This window comes from Cryptomeria japonica, chromosome 3, assembly GCF_030272615.1.
Source record: "Cryptomeria japonica chromosome 3, Sugi_1.0, whole genome shotgun sequence".
Classification (NCBI taxonomy): Eukaryota; Viridiplantae; Streptophyta; class Pinopsida; order Cupressales; family Cupressaceae; genus Cryptomeria; species Cryptomeria japonica.
Genome location: NC_081407.1, coordinates 100,147,031 through 100,161,495, shown reverse-complemented (window position 1 = coordinate 100,161,495; position 14,465 = coordinate 100,147,031). Strand labels below are relative to the sequence as shown.

Genomic DNA, 14,465 nt, shown 5'->3' with positions numbered 1-14,465 from the left:
ACTATTCATTTGATCAAGTTAGGCATAATAACATGAATGATTATCAAGCTTGATGTCAAGAAAGCATATGACCACGTAAACTGGGATTTCCTCCTGATCATGTTGAGGAAATTTGGCTTTGTTGATGGATAGGTTCAAGGAATTAGACATGCATATCCACACCAAGATATTGCATCATGGTCAATAGTTCATTAAACATTTTTTTTAAAGCTACAAACAGACTCAGATAGGGTGATCCGATCTCACCATTTTTCGTTTGTATTAATGGTGGAAGTCCTCCATAGGTAGATTAGGAGTAGGAAACTTCATATCTGGAAAGGCATCAAAATCAATGAAGACTTGGAACAAATTACACACTCCCAATTTGCATATGATATTTTGTTTTTTAGGATAGCCAAGATCGAAGATACTAAGACCATCAGAAAATCGTTAGAGGAATATGAGGTTGCCTTTGGACAATAAATAAATAAAGATAAATCAAAAATATTTTCCATTCACTCCCAAGAATACTCAAAAGAGGATTGCAAGCATTTTAGACTTCTAGATTTCTCAACTTCCCTCCAAATATCTGGGGGCTCCAATATTTATCGGAAGGAATTGAACACTTCGCTAGGATGAAGTAATACAAAGATGCCACGCTAAGGTCGCTGCTTGGAAGAATAAATGGCTCTCTCACATTGGCAAGATTTTGATGATCCAAAATGTTCTTTCTACAGTCCCAATCTACATAATGTCATGTTTCAAGCTCATGAGTAAAGCTATTAGCACACTTGATAGCTACCTAAAGAAGTTTCTATGGGAGAGCACCAAGGAGGAGAAGAAAATCCCTCTCATCAAATGGGATATGACATGTTTAACCAAAGAGGATGGCGGAGTTGACCTAAAAAAAATGGAGTTACAAAATCTTACAATGGGTGCTAAGTTGACATGGAGAATGTATAGAGACCCAGACAGATTATGGTACAAAATCATGAGGAAGAAATACTTAGATTTAGAGGACCCTACCAGGATACTCACAATTGAGAATTCTTCTAAGGGCTTCAAAATTTCAAAAATTTTGTGGGAAAGAAGGCGAATCATCACTTATACTTGACATGAAAAATTGGAAACGACAGGAGGGCAAAATTTTGGAGAGACTCGTGGAATGGGGAAGTTGCCAGTGAGTATCTTGTCGAAAATAAGGAATGAATTGACATGTTGGAAAGTAGACTAGGAGAATTTGTGGCAGACTATGTGAAGCCATCTAAGACTGAAGACACAATTTTATAATGGTGCCATATAGAGGAACTTGCTCCCTCAGACCCCATTAAGCCATTACTTGTCAAGATTTTCGATAGTAGGAAGATAAACATAACTTTTGAGGAGGACAAGATTATTTGGTATGCTTAAAAGACTGGGGAATACAAGGTTAATTTGGAATATGCAGTGTAACGTAAATCTATGAATCAAGATGATTGCCCAACAAAATTATGTTGGCATAGGAGTGTCTTTCTCCTATGTCGAAGCTTTCCTGTGGATTGTTCTTCATGGATGCATTCTTACTAGAGATCGTCTTAAAACTATAGGTATTGAGGGACCTAGTGTCAACCCCCTATGTTGGTTAGAGGAGGAATCTATAAATCACCTTTTATATTGGTGCCTAATGGTCGCACAATGCAAGGAATGGTTTTTATCTTCAATTGGGTGGAGTATGTTAAGAAACCAAACATTATATGATTTTCTATGTGGGGGTGGCCTATTGAGGGAGTGTGTTTTGTTTGGGGTGACATTTGAATTATTGGTCTGTCCATCGTGGCGTGCCAATTGAAGAAATAAAAGAATTGTAGAATATTCTGTGATGAGATGCTTGAGGTATACTTTGCTAATTCCAGAATTAGAGATGCAATATGTGAAGTGGTGAATGTGAAGGTGTACAATAAAATGATGTATTGCTACTCAAAATGGCACAAATAGATTCAAGACACTTGGAAGTAGTTCAAGTCAAATAGGATAAGCATAAAGAGAAAATCAATCAACAGGAAAGATGCCCACAGGATGGTGCCAAGAGACAGACACTATAAATTGAATTTCGATGGTGATTATATCAAGGCAGCCTGTGGAAGCATTGGGATTGCCTCAAACAATGAGGCAGAATTCGTAGCTCTAGATAGGGGTCTGAGACTATGTTTGGAGTTTGGTATAAAAAATGTAGAAATTGAGGAAGATTCGCAGTTGACAATCAATGTGATTACCAAAGGGTTGATTGCAAATTGGAAATTGAAGCAATGGATCCCTAAAATTAAACACAATCTTAACAAACTTTCTTCATTCAACTTGACTCATGTATTTAGGAAGGCAAACATAGTGGTGGAATGAGGGAATTGATTTCAAAGATGACAACAAAGTCCCAAATCCCTTTGACTTGGGCAATGCTTGAAAGATATCATTGATTTGGACAAGGCGACTTCCTCTTTTCCCCTGGTAATAGAATCAATTGATTTCTTTCCTTCTTTCAAGCGATGTTGGAATTAGAAATCACATCTAATTGCATATTCCTATGGTACTTATGAGTAAGAACTGATAGTCACGAAGTAGGAAGATATTCGATATAAGGCATTGAAGTGATAGAATGGGACAGATGGATAATGTTCAGTCAAGCATCTTTTTGGGGATCACAAGACATAGGCTATTAATAATTGATAGATAAACCCCCAATTTGGATAACGGATCTATGGGTAGTATAAAATGTGAGATTTACTATCCTACCATATCATAAGGATCTTAGACTTCTACAATTATGGTCTGAAAAATATCTTATCAACAAAGAATAGTTATTTCCTCTGACACTATAACAAGACCTGTGAAGAAGTAAAAGTGTAAGTTTCTATTATTTGGTATACCATTGCTATGGTTAAGAAGAATCGGATTAGAATTGTGTGCGATTGCTTGGACGAGTATTTGGATACCCAAATTTGGAGGCTCTTCATTATGGAAGAGGATTATATCCTTCAAGCCATCAAGGAAGTGTTGGGAACAGATTCATCTTCCAGGCATCATATGCATCGCAAAGACTTGCTGGAAAGATTCTTCAGCACTGCAATATAGGCAACTGGGTTGGATTACAAGGCAACAAGGTATGTGAATAAATTAATCCAGCCTAAGCTCAAAACTACAATTATCCCCGAGGCTTTCAAACTAAAGGTCACCCCCAAAATGGGTTCATTGCAGAAGTTTTTGACGCAAAGGTTGTTAGAAAGAAAAAGATAATGGAGGAGGCTTTGAAGTTGTTTCGAGAAGGTTTGGCAAATTTCAATACAATTTTTGGCAACTATGTAAGTCTGTATGGAGATCTCTTCTCTGACTCTCAGATTGAGAGGATCAATGTAATGTTTGAAGGGATTATCACCCTTGGCCGCTAGATGTACTAAGTTTTTATATTTCAATAAAGGGATCTACCCCTTCAAATAGAAACTTACATAAAAATAAATATTAAAAATTATTTAATATAAAAAACAAAATGAAAATTGTAGACACTTAAAATTGTCCTTGCCTAATTTAATAAATATGTTTATTTATTTAATTATCACTTTTTTTTATTAATTAAATAAACTCTTGTTTATTTAATTAATTCAGTCATCCTCTTCTAAGTCTTTTTTCTATCCTAATTTAAATAATATTTTTATTGATTTAAATTCCCTTTTCACTAATCAAATAATTTTTATTTTTGTTAATTTATGTGGCCTCTCTCTATTAATTAAATAAGTTCTTTAAATTATTTAATTAATCCATTTAGTTTTGTTCCCCTCATTTATCTTAACCACTCCCTTTATTTAATTATTTCCTCTACCTACCCTTCAATATTAGCCGAGCATCTTTTATCCCACCTCTTAATCTCAACCATTTGTTTTTAGGATGTTCTCTATATAAGAAGCTTTCTCCTCTCCTTTTCTAGATAGCAACCTTAGAGCATACTTACATTCTATCGAATTGGCTTTAGCTTACATCAAGCTACATCATCACAACCACATTCGTTCACCTTTAAGCTCTTTGCAGGCATAAAATATGAGTGCAAAATATCATATCAAAAACAATGGAGATAAGAGAATAATGAAGATCAAACCCATTTAAACGTGTGAAGGTATCATTTGATTTATTTCATGATTTTGCATATTTTATGGTTCTTCATTGATGCTGTGTTGGATTTCATTGTAGATCTAGGGTTTTTGTGGTTGAATCTTGTTAGGATTTACTATATGAGAGTTCAAATTCAACATATACAAAACCATGCATTTTTAATGACTAAATAAAACAAATTTAAATTTATGATTAGATGTGATAAAATTATATTGTATATATTAAAATGATTTAAAAAATATTATGTTTTTAAAAAAATATTAATATAAGTTAGAATAATTTTTAAAAAATATAAATTTATAGATTGTGGACTCATTTAATGTCATTATTTGTTAGTGTTTTAATGTTTTTTTTGGACAAAACATAATTTAGTAGAAAAAAAGGAACTATAAGGGGAAGATACCTTTAATAAAAACCAAAATGTTAGAATGCTCAAACTATGTTCAAAACTTGAACTTTTCATAGTATATAAAGTTTGTTTTTAGCAACTTTAATATACAATGAAAAATAAATGAATCTATCACCTATATGTCTACTTCTCAAGTACGAGTACAATACTTAACTAGTATGTATACACAAATGGGAGAATTTATAACTTGTATAGCTTTACAAAGTAACTAATCTAACACAAGCATAAGCTTTCAAGCTAAATTTTTTGAAACTAGAAATTGCATGCAGACAATTGAATAAAAGATTGATGGCATACCATAGAAAAAAAATTCACAAACCGAATGCACAATTGTTAATTCACAAATATTTTAACACAAATTAATAGTAATCATAACACAGTTTGTAAACACTATTAACTTGCATTCAATTTGCAAAATAATTTACATAAGAGCAATATTGCACATGCATGAATAACAAAACTACAGAAATCATAACAATTTTAAAATTCACAACGGATGAATTTGAACAATAAACTTTTGCACAATGTGAACAATCAACTTTGAATTATGGATAGACTCGAGGTATAGATGTGATATGTTAGTTCACACAAAAAGACTTACACAATTGTTCTACAATTCTATCAAATTCCTTTTCCTCAAAATTACTTATGATTTTGCAATAGGCCTCTTTTCAATTAAATCTATGAAAGTTCCTAACAATAAAATACAAAATGAATGAATTTTAGGAATCTAATCTATCTCTACCAACACAGGAACTATTGATACTCTAGTGAAACCAAATCAAGCTTTTCTTTGCCATTAGAAATAACTACACAAAGATGATGCCATCTTCTATTGTAAATGATTTTCAAATTGCCCACACACATTAATGCCAAAGACAACACGAATCAATGAGCATAAAGCATTTGAAATTAAGTTTTAATGTGGTTCAGTATAACCATGCATTGCAACTTGCAATCAACAAATCACAAATGGTATGAACATTTAAGCTTCACCATTAATGAACAATAAGATATTCCATTCAACTAATCAACTCCATATAAACAAATTTGAACTTGAGAAGTAGAAACCATGCAATACGTTGAAACAACACACAAAATCCACCATATCTTCAAAGAAATCATATGTTTATTCCAACATAGCCTTGACAACAATCTTTGTCTTCTCTTCCTACCCTACCATACTTGCTAACTATCTATTAACCTTTACAAATGAGAAGATTGAGCCTTATATAAAGGTCTCAATTACATATGAATGACTCTAATTGATTTGAAATCAATGACCAAGACAATTCAAGACAAAACCTAAATAGCGTTAGTTACAACTAACAACTCATTAACCAATGAGAATTACAATAGATTCACATAGATTAGACACATGTCCTCCTTTTAAATGCAAACCAAATGAGAGATTAGGTTAGGTATATTGAATTTGGTGCCCTCCACATGCAATTGTTGATTAGTCAACTACACTAAACTTGGACATGTCAAGGTGGCATCTCCTAATTAGTCAATGATAAATAAGTTCCACCTAGTCGTAGATATCTCTTAACACTCAACATTTCCAAACTTGATTGATTGTGATAGTTCATATTTCCAAATTGTATCAAGTTTCTAACTTTGCTTAACTCTTCTAAAAGTATCTTCTTTCCTTGATCATCATTTTGCATTTCATCTTCACATTTAAGAATCCTCTTTGAGATGTCGAAGATACACTTGAACTTGACTATGATCTCATTTATAGTTCTTTGACTCCATATCGCAATCATCTTATGTATATGCATTCTTAACGTCCTCTTGAGATGTGGAATATGTCTTTGATATCCTCATCTTCACTTCGGTCTTGAAGATCCTTGATTTCCTTAACGCAGAGCAATCTCACATGTTGTAGAGTCCTCATGTTGATCTTGGGTTTTCAAGGGAAATCCAAGGTCAATGTAAAATTCTTCCTTGAAGAACAATGTTTTTTTATATTAAAAGCAACAAAACAAAGGGTGTTGATCCTTAATACAACAACCCACAGACAGTGAGAGAAAAACTGGCCATAGGGGCAAGCCCCTAGACAACTAGGTTAGATAGGAAAATAGGAAAACTTGTCAAACCAAAAAAAAAACCGAACCAACTCAAGGAGGGGTAGAAACACCCAAACCTTGACAAATAGGGGTTAGAGCGAGGGAGGAGGATCTCCCCTTTCACCTGCGACGAACCACAGTCCAGGAGATACAATCATTAGAATTATGGAGTCACTCCCATCTAATCATCAGAATTTTCAAGAGAAGATTAGATGGGAGTGACTCCATTGGGTTACCATCGGTAGCAGCAACGGTGTTGTTGTAGGGCTGCAACAAGTTGTTGTGAAACAATGATAAGTTGCCGAAGAGGACCAACATTAGGAGTAGAGTCAGCTGGAGTAGAACGGGGTTGTGGATCCATAAGAGTAGCAGGTGCAACCATAGTGGCATGGGTCATAACAACATCAACCATAGTATCAACAGTGGTGAGGGGCTCCTCATCCTTGTGAGAGGAGCCAATCGAATCAGCATTAGAAGCATAAATGGTCAGGTGATCAACAATAGTATCCTTCCACCAAGTAGCAACACCTTTATGACATGAAATAGAGCATTATGAAGCCAAGTGACCCGTAGAGAAGCATTTTCAACAGTGAAATGGGAGGCCCTCAAAATCCAAAGGTTGTGTCTATGGGCTATCCCCAACCATGAGAACCACATCTCTCGAAAGAGGCAAGGAGATGTCAATACTAACTAAGATGCGAGCAAAGGTGGAATGGCCCATAGATGATGTGGCCTCATCCTCCTTCAAGAAGTGGCCAAGAGAGTTACCAATGACCTCATAGCAAGAGTGCTCCCATAAATGAAGGGGAAGATTCGGAAGGCGGACCCAGACTAGATGCACATTGATTGGTACAGTAAGAGGGCTAAAAGTTGTCCAAAATTTTCCTAAAATCAAATCCCGATCAACCGTAGATGTGAAAAAAGTAATAAAAAATCCTTTAGCACAAGGAAAGATCTATATATTATAAGCAATCAAAGGCTTCCAGGAGTCACATACGCAGCGATGGAGATTTGGAACTGAAGGCCAGAACCCAAAGAATTTGCAAACCAAAGCATAGCATTGGCAGAACTCAATGTTATCCACAACATCTTGTCCAAATACCACCACAGGGGAGGACCTGACACAAGGAAGAGGACGAACGCCTCTAGAGGGCTAGGTAGCAGATCTAGCTACATGAGCAAAGCTACGTAAGCCAACAGAAGGAGGTTTGGAGACCCACAACGAGACGCTTTGAAGTGCCAACAAAAACTCCACCTGGTAGGGCACTAGTAGCAACCCTAAGAGCCAAAGGTTCAACAACAACAATACCCACTAAACGAGTGTGAGTAGGATCATCCACTGACAGAGAAGGAGCACTACTAGTTAACACAAAGGGACTTGAATCATATGAAGGCAAGGCCCCAACGACAACAACGACTGAGAGAAAAGTAGGGCCAGGACAAGCAAAACCATGGTTGTCCACAAAACCAGCGGGAGTCATTGCAGCAAAACCAACATTGGCAAGAGTAGCCAAGGTTGTTGGTTTTGAATTGTAATGGCGGGAGAATGAGCCAGAGCTATTTTTGCCCCTATTTTTATGTTAGAACCATGGGGTTGTCCCTTGAAGAACAATGTTATCTTTATCTCTTGTCTTAATTTCTTGAGGTGTTCCTCAACTCCATCCTTGTTGTATCTTGAATGTGAATTCCTTTCTTGAAGTGTGGATATTGATACGTAAGTCTTCTTCATGATGTTGGGTTCTCGCTTTTTGTTATCGACTCATTCATTTACATCATTGAATGTGAACACCTTTTTGATTCCTTCGTCTTCACATGTTGGAGATATCCTTCTTGTCTTGAAAGCCTTTGTCATGGTTGAGTCATTCATGATGTTGATTGGCCTCCTAGTGCATCTTTGTAAAGTCCTCTCCAAGTTGTATCTTTTCCATCATCCTTATCATTGAAACACGAATCTTGTCTTTGGAAATGTTAAAGTCTTCTTTCACGCTCCATGCACCTTATTCCTTCCTTCACCTATGCATCAAACCTAAAAGACGAAAAAATGTTGCATCAAAAAATTAAGGAATAAATGAGGGTAATACTAACAATAAATTAAGGAATTTTCAAGTCTAGAAATGACTTTTTAGCTGATGTAAATTGTCTTTAATCAAGTCTAATCTGAAATTTTGAATTAGGCCTACTAATTTGCATTAATGTCTGCCTCAAAACCTGGTGTTAATCGCCTTAGATCTGCTTTGAAATTGCTCCTCAATTTGATCTAAATTGCCTCCTTTATGTTGATAGAATTTGCTCCAATGTGCAATTGCTTGAAATTTGATGAAATTTATCTCAAGCCTACTTATAATTCACCTAGGTTCGCTCCTTGAATATTTGTTTGGATTGCATTTGTTTTGATGTTGAAATGAAAATTTGATATGCTCTTATAGCCTCCCTCACACTTGAATTCACTCATACCTCAGTAAACCGACTTGAACATTTGATTGTTTGAATTGAATTAATTAAATTTTCATTTAGGTTAGCTAGCATTAGTAATCAATCATTTTGCCTTTCATTTTTTTGAATTTCCCTCAAAGAGGGCTGACCTAGACACTTGATCTCCTTGAGAGGGTTTGAGGGTATGTACAAGACAAATGGTGAGCGCAATTAAGGCCTTCTCAAGGACAATGTTTGGTAGTAATTCCATGTTGTCTTGGACTAATGCAAGTTAGCCAAGTTCACTTGAGTGCCTACCTTCACATTTTTTAAGGTTGTTTTATTGTTTTCCTTAAACTAGATTGAATATTATGTTAATGTACCCTTGAAGGGGTATAAATAGGAGTTGAGCGCTACTCCTCAACAAATCATTCATCCTTCACATGGAATTTGATTAAGTTTGCTTTGCATGACAAACACATTTATGATTTTAGGTATGATTTTAGATATGATTTTTGCTTTGAGTTTTTACTACTTGTTGGGCACATTTAGGGGCTCCTTAGGGACAAAGCTAGGTAGCTCTTAGGTGCACTTAGGGACTCAAAGGTGAGTGGTGAATTCATGTGCACAAGGACAACCCCCCTAGGTCAATTTAGCATACATGGAGGGACAACAATAGGTCAGGTTTGGAGGATGCTAAGGGACAAGGTCTTATGTGTTGGGCAGTAATTAGGGGTTTCCAAGGACTAAACATTAATGCAAGTAAAGATGGAGAAACCTTGGGGGCATTTAGGGTGTCATGAAGGACTAAAGATGAATGCCATTTCAATGTAGTCTAGGGCTAATGTGCAAGACATGATTCCATAGTGATAAGGGCTAATGAAAGTAAGCCTTAGGTGAACCAGAATTTGATCAAGTGAAGGGCATCATTTGATGGTGTGTAAGGACTAGATCCTTGGGCAGGATTCAAGTGGTATGAAGGACATACCACCATGATAGCAACATTGAGGAGGTCTGAAGGATTATGTGCTAGGGTAGAATTTGGTGTGATTCAAGGACCATGAAGGGCGCCTTTTCAATGCTCACAAGGACAAGTATAAGGCGAGAATCAAGTGGTGATAGGGACTAATGATGAGCACAATCCCTTGTGGAACAAGGACTAGATGAAGGGAAAGGTGAAATTCCACCCAGGTTAAGGACAAATAAGGTGCTAATCCTTCATTATCAAGGACAAAGTAGTGGTGATCAAGGGCGCACAAAAGAACTGAACGAGGTTTCATGTGTTCCGAGTACAAAATTTGATGCACACCCAAGTTGCCTAAGGATAATGTGGCACCAATGTAAGGTATACAAGTATAAGTCAAGGCGATCCCCTAGGCAATGCAAAGACAACTTTTGATTGCATTTTCCATGTTGTGGAGGACAATGTGCTAGGATGAGCGCAAGTTCAAGATAACCAAGGACAAAAGAGAATGCCCGAGCGGAATTCCCTACCTGTTAAGGACAAACACAGGTGTGATTTTAAGGTGTCATGGACAAAGAAAATAGCAAGTGAAGGGTAGTTAAGGACAAAAATACATTCCACACCTCAACATAGGATCGAATTCCAACCTTGAAATACCCAAATTTAGATAAGGCTTTCATAAATTTCGCCTCATTTCATCTTGTCAAGGTAAAAAAAAACTAACTTTGACAAGGAATTTTCCTTGTCAGGACATTGAATCGTCAATTATTTCATCGTTCTTCAACACTTAGCAATCTCAAATCCTCACTCATCCTGGCAACCCTCTTGAAAACCATATTGATAACTTTGCAATATTTTTTGCATTTTTGTAATATTGACAATATTTTGTAGTTTTGACAATTTTGACAACTTTTCACTTTTTTTTGACAGTTTTTCTACAATATTGACAACATTTTACAAATTGATTGTGCATTTCACCCTCAACTCATAGCCTTGATGCTCATTCATGAATTTTGACTCAAATGATACACTAAGGACAAAACATTGCACTTCTAAGGCATTCCAAAGGTCACTCAACACTCACTCTATCATAGACTAACAAGACATACCCTTCTCACAAGCAAAAAGAGCTAAAACATGTTGTCAAGCTAAGACAACTTAAGCTAAAACACCTAAGCTAACAAGCAAAAAGTGGGTGTCCCCATTTGCAATGGGTTGATGTGTGAAAATGTCACAACATGTAGCGCCAATTCAAAAAAGTATTCCTGAACATTTCAAAGATAAGAATGATTATGCACCTAGAACCTCCAAATAATTTCTTCCAACGTATCAAGTGACTAGAAAACATACTCGAAAGGGAAGAAAAACCACAAATTGGATCAGGATATGCCACCTTTGATTACCCAGGTGTGTGTGAATGTATTCATTCCATCTCATAAGACCATTGTGACTCTTAGAATCCATCATGATGAGCTATGTTAGTGTGCTAACTTCAAAATCATCCTAGATAAAGCCTCGTTGGTAGTCAAGCATCTATAGCCTTGAAAAGGTTATCACTATAATTCTCACGAATATTGCTACATTGTTAGTTGAACATCAATAGCCTCTATGGAGTTATTCGCATGTTCCCAAAGCTAAATATTTTGATATTTCTCTTCATTTTTTTCCTTTTTCTTTCTGTTTGATATTGTTTTTCTTTTCATACATTTTGCAATTTGGCTCATAAGCAGTGAAGCTCACATTGGGTTTGAGAATTACAGTGGCACTGAAGTAGGATTTAAGATTTTTCACAAGTCACTACTTCACCTGAGAAACCACAATGATTAGAGCCATTTAATTATGGTGTAAAATAAAATAATCAAAAGATTTTAGTATCAAGACACAATAAGTGATTCCCTTCTAAGTTGAGGACAAATCGTAACCAAGTGATAAATTTAGAGAAGAATAACCTCATATTCTAAAGCACTTTATAAATAATTATCGAGGAAATGGCCCAAACATAGAATCAAAATTGTGTTAGCATATGCAAAAACAACACCACACCTTTCTCACAAATGAAGTTTCCACAAAACTAAAGCTAAACACACTAACTAAGACAAGAGACTCAAAGAAAACTAAACTAAATGACCCGAACTATTTGAGTCAAATGACTCAAGGCAAGCAAACAAACAACCAACAACACAAAACAAACTAAACTAAAATACACAAAAAGAAAATCTACTCTAAGGCTAAACTATTACAGGACACCTAGAACAAACAAGACTCTAAAAAACCTAAGAACATACATGACTTAACATGATTTCTCGAAATGTTCAACAACAACATGGCACAAGTCATGGTTTGAAGTTTTGCAAACTCATTTTTAAATTTAGATAAATGATCTCGCACAATGCAACTCTCATATTCAATTAAAACTTCATGGAATATTATCAACTAAGGCAATTCGTTAGGTCCATGATTTATCCATGCACAAGTTGTTTTTCCTAAATTTCTAGTCAAATTCATAATCTTCAAATTTAGTGGTAAGGAAAGAGACAACCTAGGGTGCTTTGTCCTCCAATGGAGATTCTTGCTTGTTGTACACCAACACATCATATGATAAGAGATCCTTTACAACTTCCAGAGGTTGTAATTGATGATGTATCATTCCTTAGGCATCAATGATGTGCAACTCTTCACCCATTAGTTCTTGAAACTTCTTTAAAAATAGACTTAGCACCGCTTCGAATTGTTCTACACCCTTCGCCTCGATGGCGACAAGTGGCTCATCATTTTGCATAAACCACATGTCCTTGTGTAACTTTGTAAGCATATCCACAAAAACATGAGTCTCCTTGATTGATTGATATTCAAAAAAATTCTCTAGTTGTTCATCGAATACAATCTTTGGTGGTTGTGCCCCTTCAAGTTGCTCTTCATTCTCTGGCTACATTACAATGTTTATTTGATCATTCTCTCCAATTTTGCTTGAAACTTCTTCCTTTAGGACGACTTGAAAGTCTTCATTTGAATTTTCTCCTTGTTTGAATGAATGTTCACCAAAAATTTCTTCCTCTTCTTGTTGCACGACTGAAAATTCATCAAGGATTGCTTCCTCTTGAAGCATATTGGAGTCACTCCCTTCTTCTTTGATTAGTGAGGTGAGGCATCAATTATTAGTGAATTATAACAATCCTTCTATTTGCTTAATCCTTTTGCTACTTCTCCCATTTCAAATTCTAGATGATTATCTTTACAAGTATCCATGATTTGTGCCTCTTCATGCTTTGATGTTTCCAAACATTGATCATCTCTTGCTACCATCTTGCCTTCTTAAATATCTTCCATTTCAACACATTCCTCCTTGGCTACAAGGTATGCAAAATCATCACTCACTCTAATGCATCGATCATCAAGGTCAATTGAGCTATTGATTTGTAATTGACTTCTTTCACTGTTAGAGGATGTTGTAATACAGTCTTCATTTGTTCTTCTATACTCCTCGACTGCAAGATATTCACTCCAAATTTTGTCCATAATGCACTCATCTAATGACTGGTAACCCAAACTAATATTTAACTTTGTTGGTGGTCTCTTGACACAACGAGCACATAAATTCTGAGTGGGGTGTGTAATGAATCCCGCACAAACAGGGTAACAACATACTTACTAGGCATAATTCATCATCAAGACTCGATTATCAATCAACCCCTTGAATCTTGCGAATGCGTCATTACTTTCTGGAACATTGAAATTGTCAAGTTCCACGAACACCTCTAGCTTGGGAATATCCCAAAAGAAGATTTTTCGTTGCGGTGCTAACTCAACTCTCGACAAGAACGTCAAACAATGCAATTCATTGTGTTCAATAGTCTCATGGATTCTACGCTTCCCTAACAATGCAAACTTCGTGGATGTAGTTGTCCATTCACAATCTACCAAAATTGAAGAATATCAATCAATTGATCATCTTGGTCATACGATCCATGAAACTATTGCCCATCCATTGAGAAATCTCTTTTTGGATTTTTATGATTTTTTTGAAATTTTGGATTTTTCTAATTTTTTACTTTTTTTGGATTTTCAACATATAAGAGATCTAGCATATCTCAAATTTAGCACTTGAAAGCTCATTATGGTTCCAACCTATGCTAAATTTGAACGTGGACTGCTTCCTTTCTTTTGCAAATCCAGTTGATGATCCAACGTTCCCAATGCTGACTTGGATTAGAACACGGATGCATAAGGTACTCAGTGTGACAAAAAGGGGGGGATCGGGGAACCCTCCCATATCTGTTGCCACCTTAAAGCTTCAAGGAAACTTCAAATAAATCACAGCAACCTTAAAAAGGAATCGCGCCATTTAAAGATGAATTGTTAAGTTTGCACGGAGTCATAGGAAGTCAGAAGAAACAGCGCAGTAGCTTGGAGAGTAGTGGTTTATGTACTAAAATATTTCAGTTGTTTTAACTAATTCGGCTACAGTTCAACAATCCTTTTTGAATTAGGTTCCTTT

The 14,465-nt window shown here is 35.8% G+C and overlaps 1 protein-coding gene across 1 annotated transcript in view; it reads right to left on the bottom strand.

The window, feature by feature from the left end:
* LOC131046026 (sphingoid long-chain bases kinase 1) overlaps positions 1 to 14,465 on the bottom strand; it is a 165,244-nt gene that overhangs the window by 8,872 nt on the left and 141,907 nt on the right. The window lies entirely within an intron of this gene.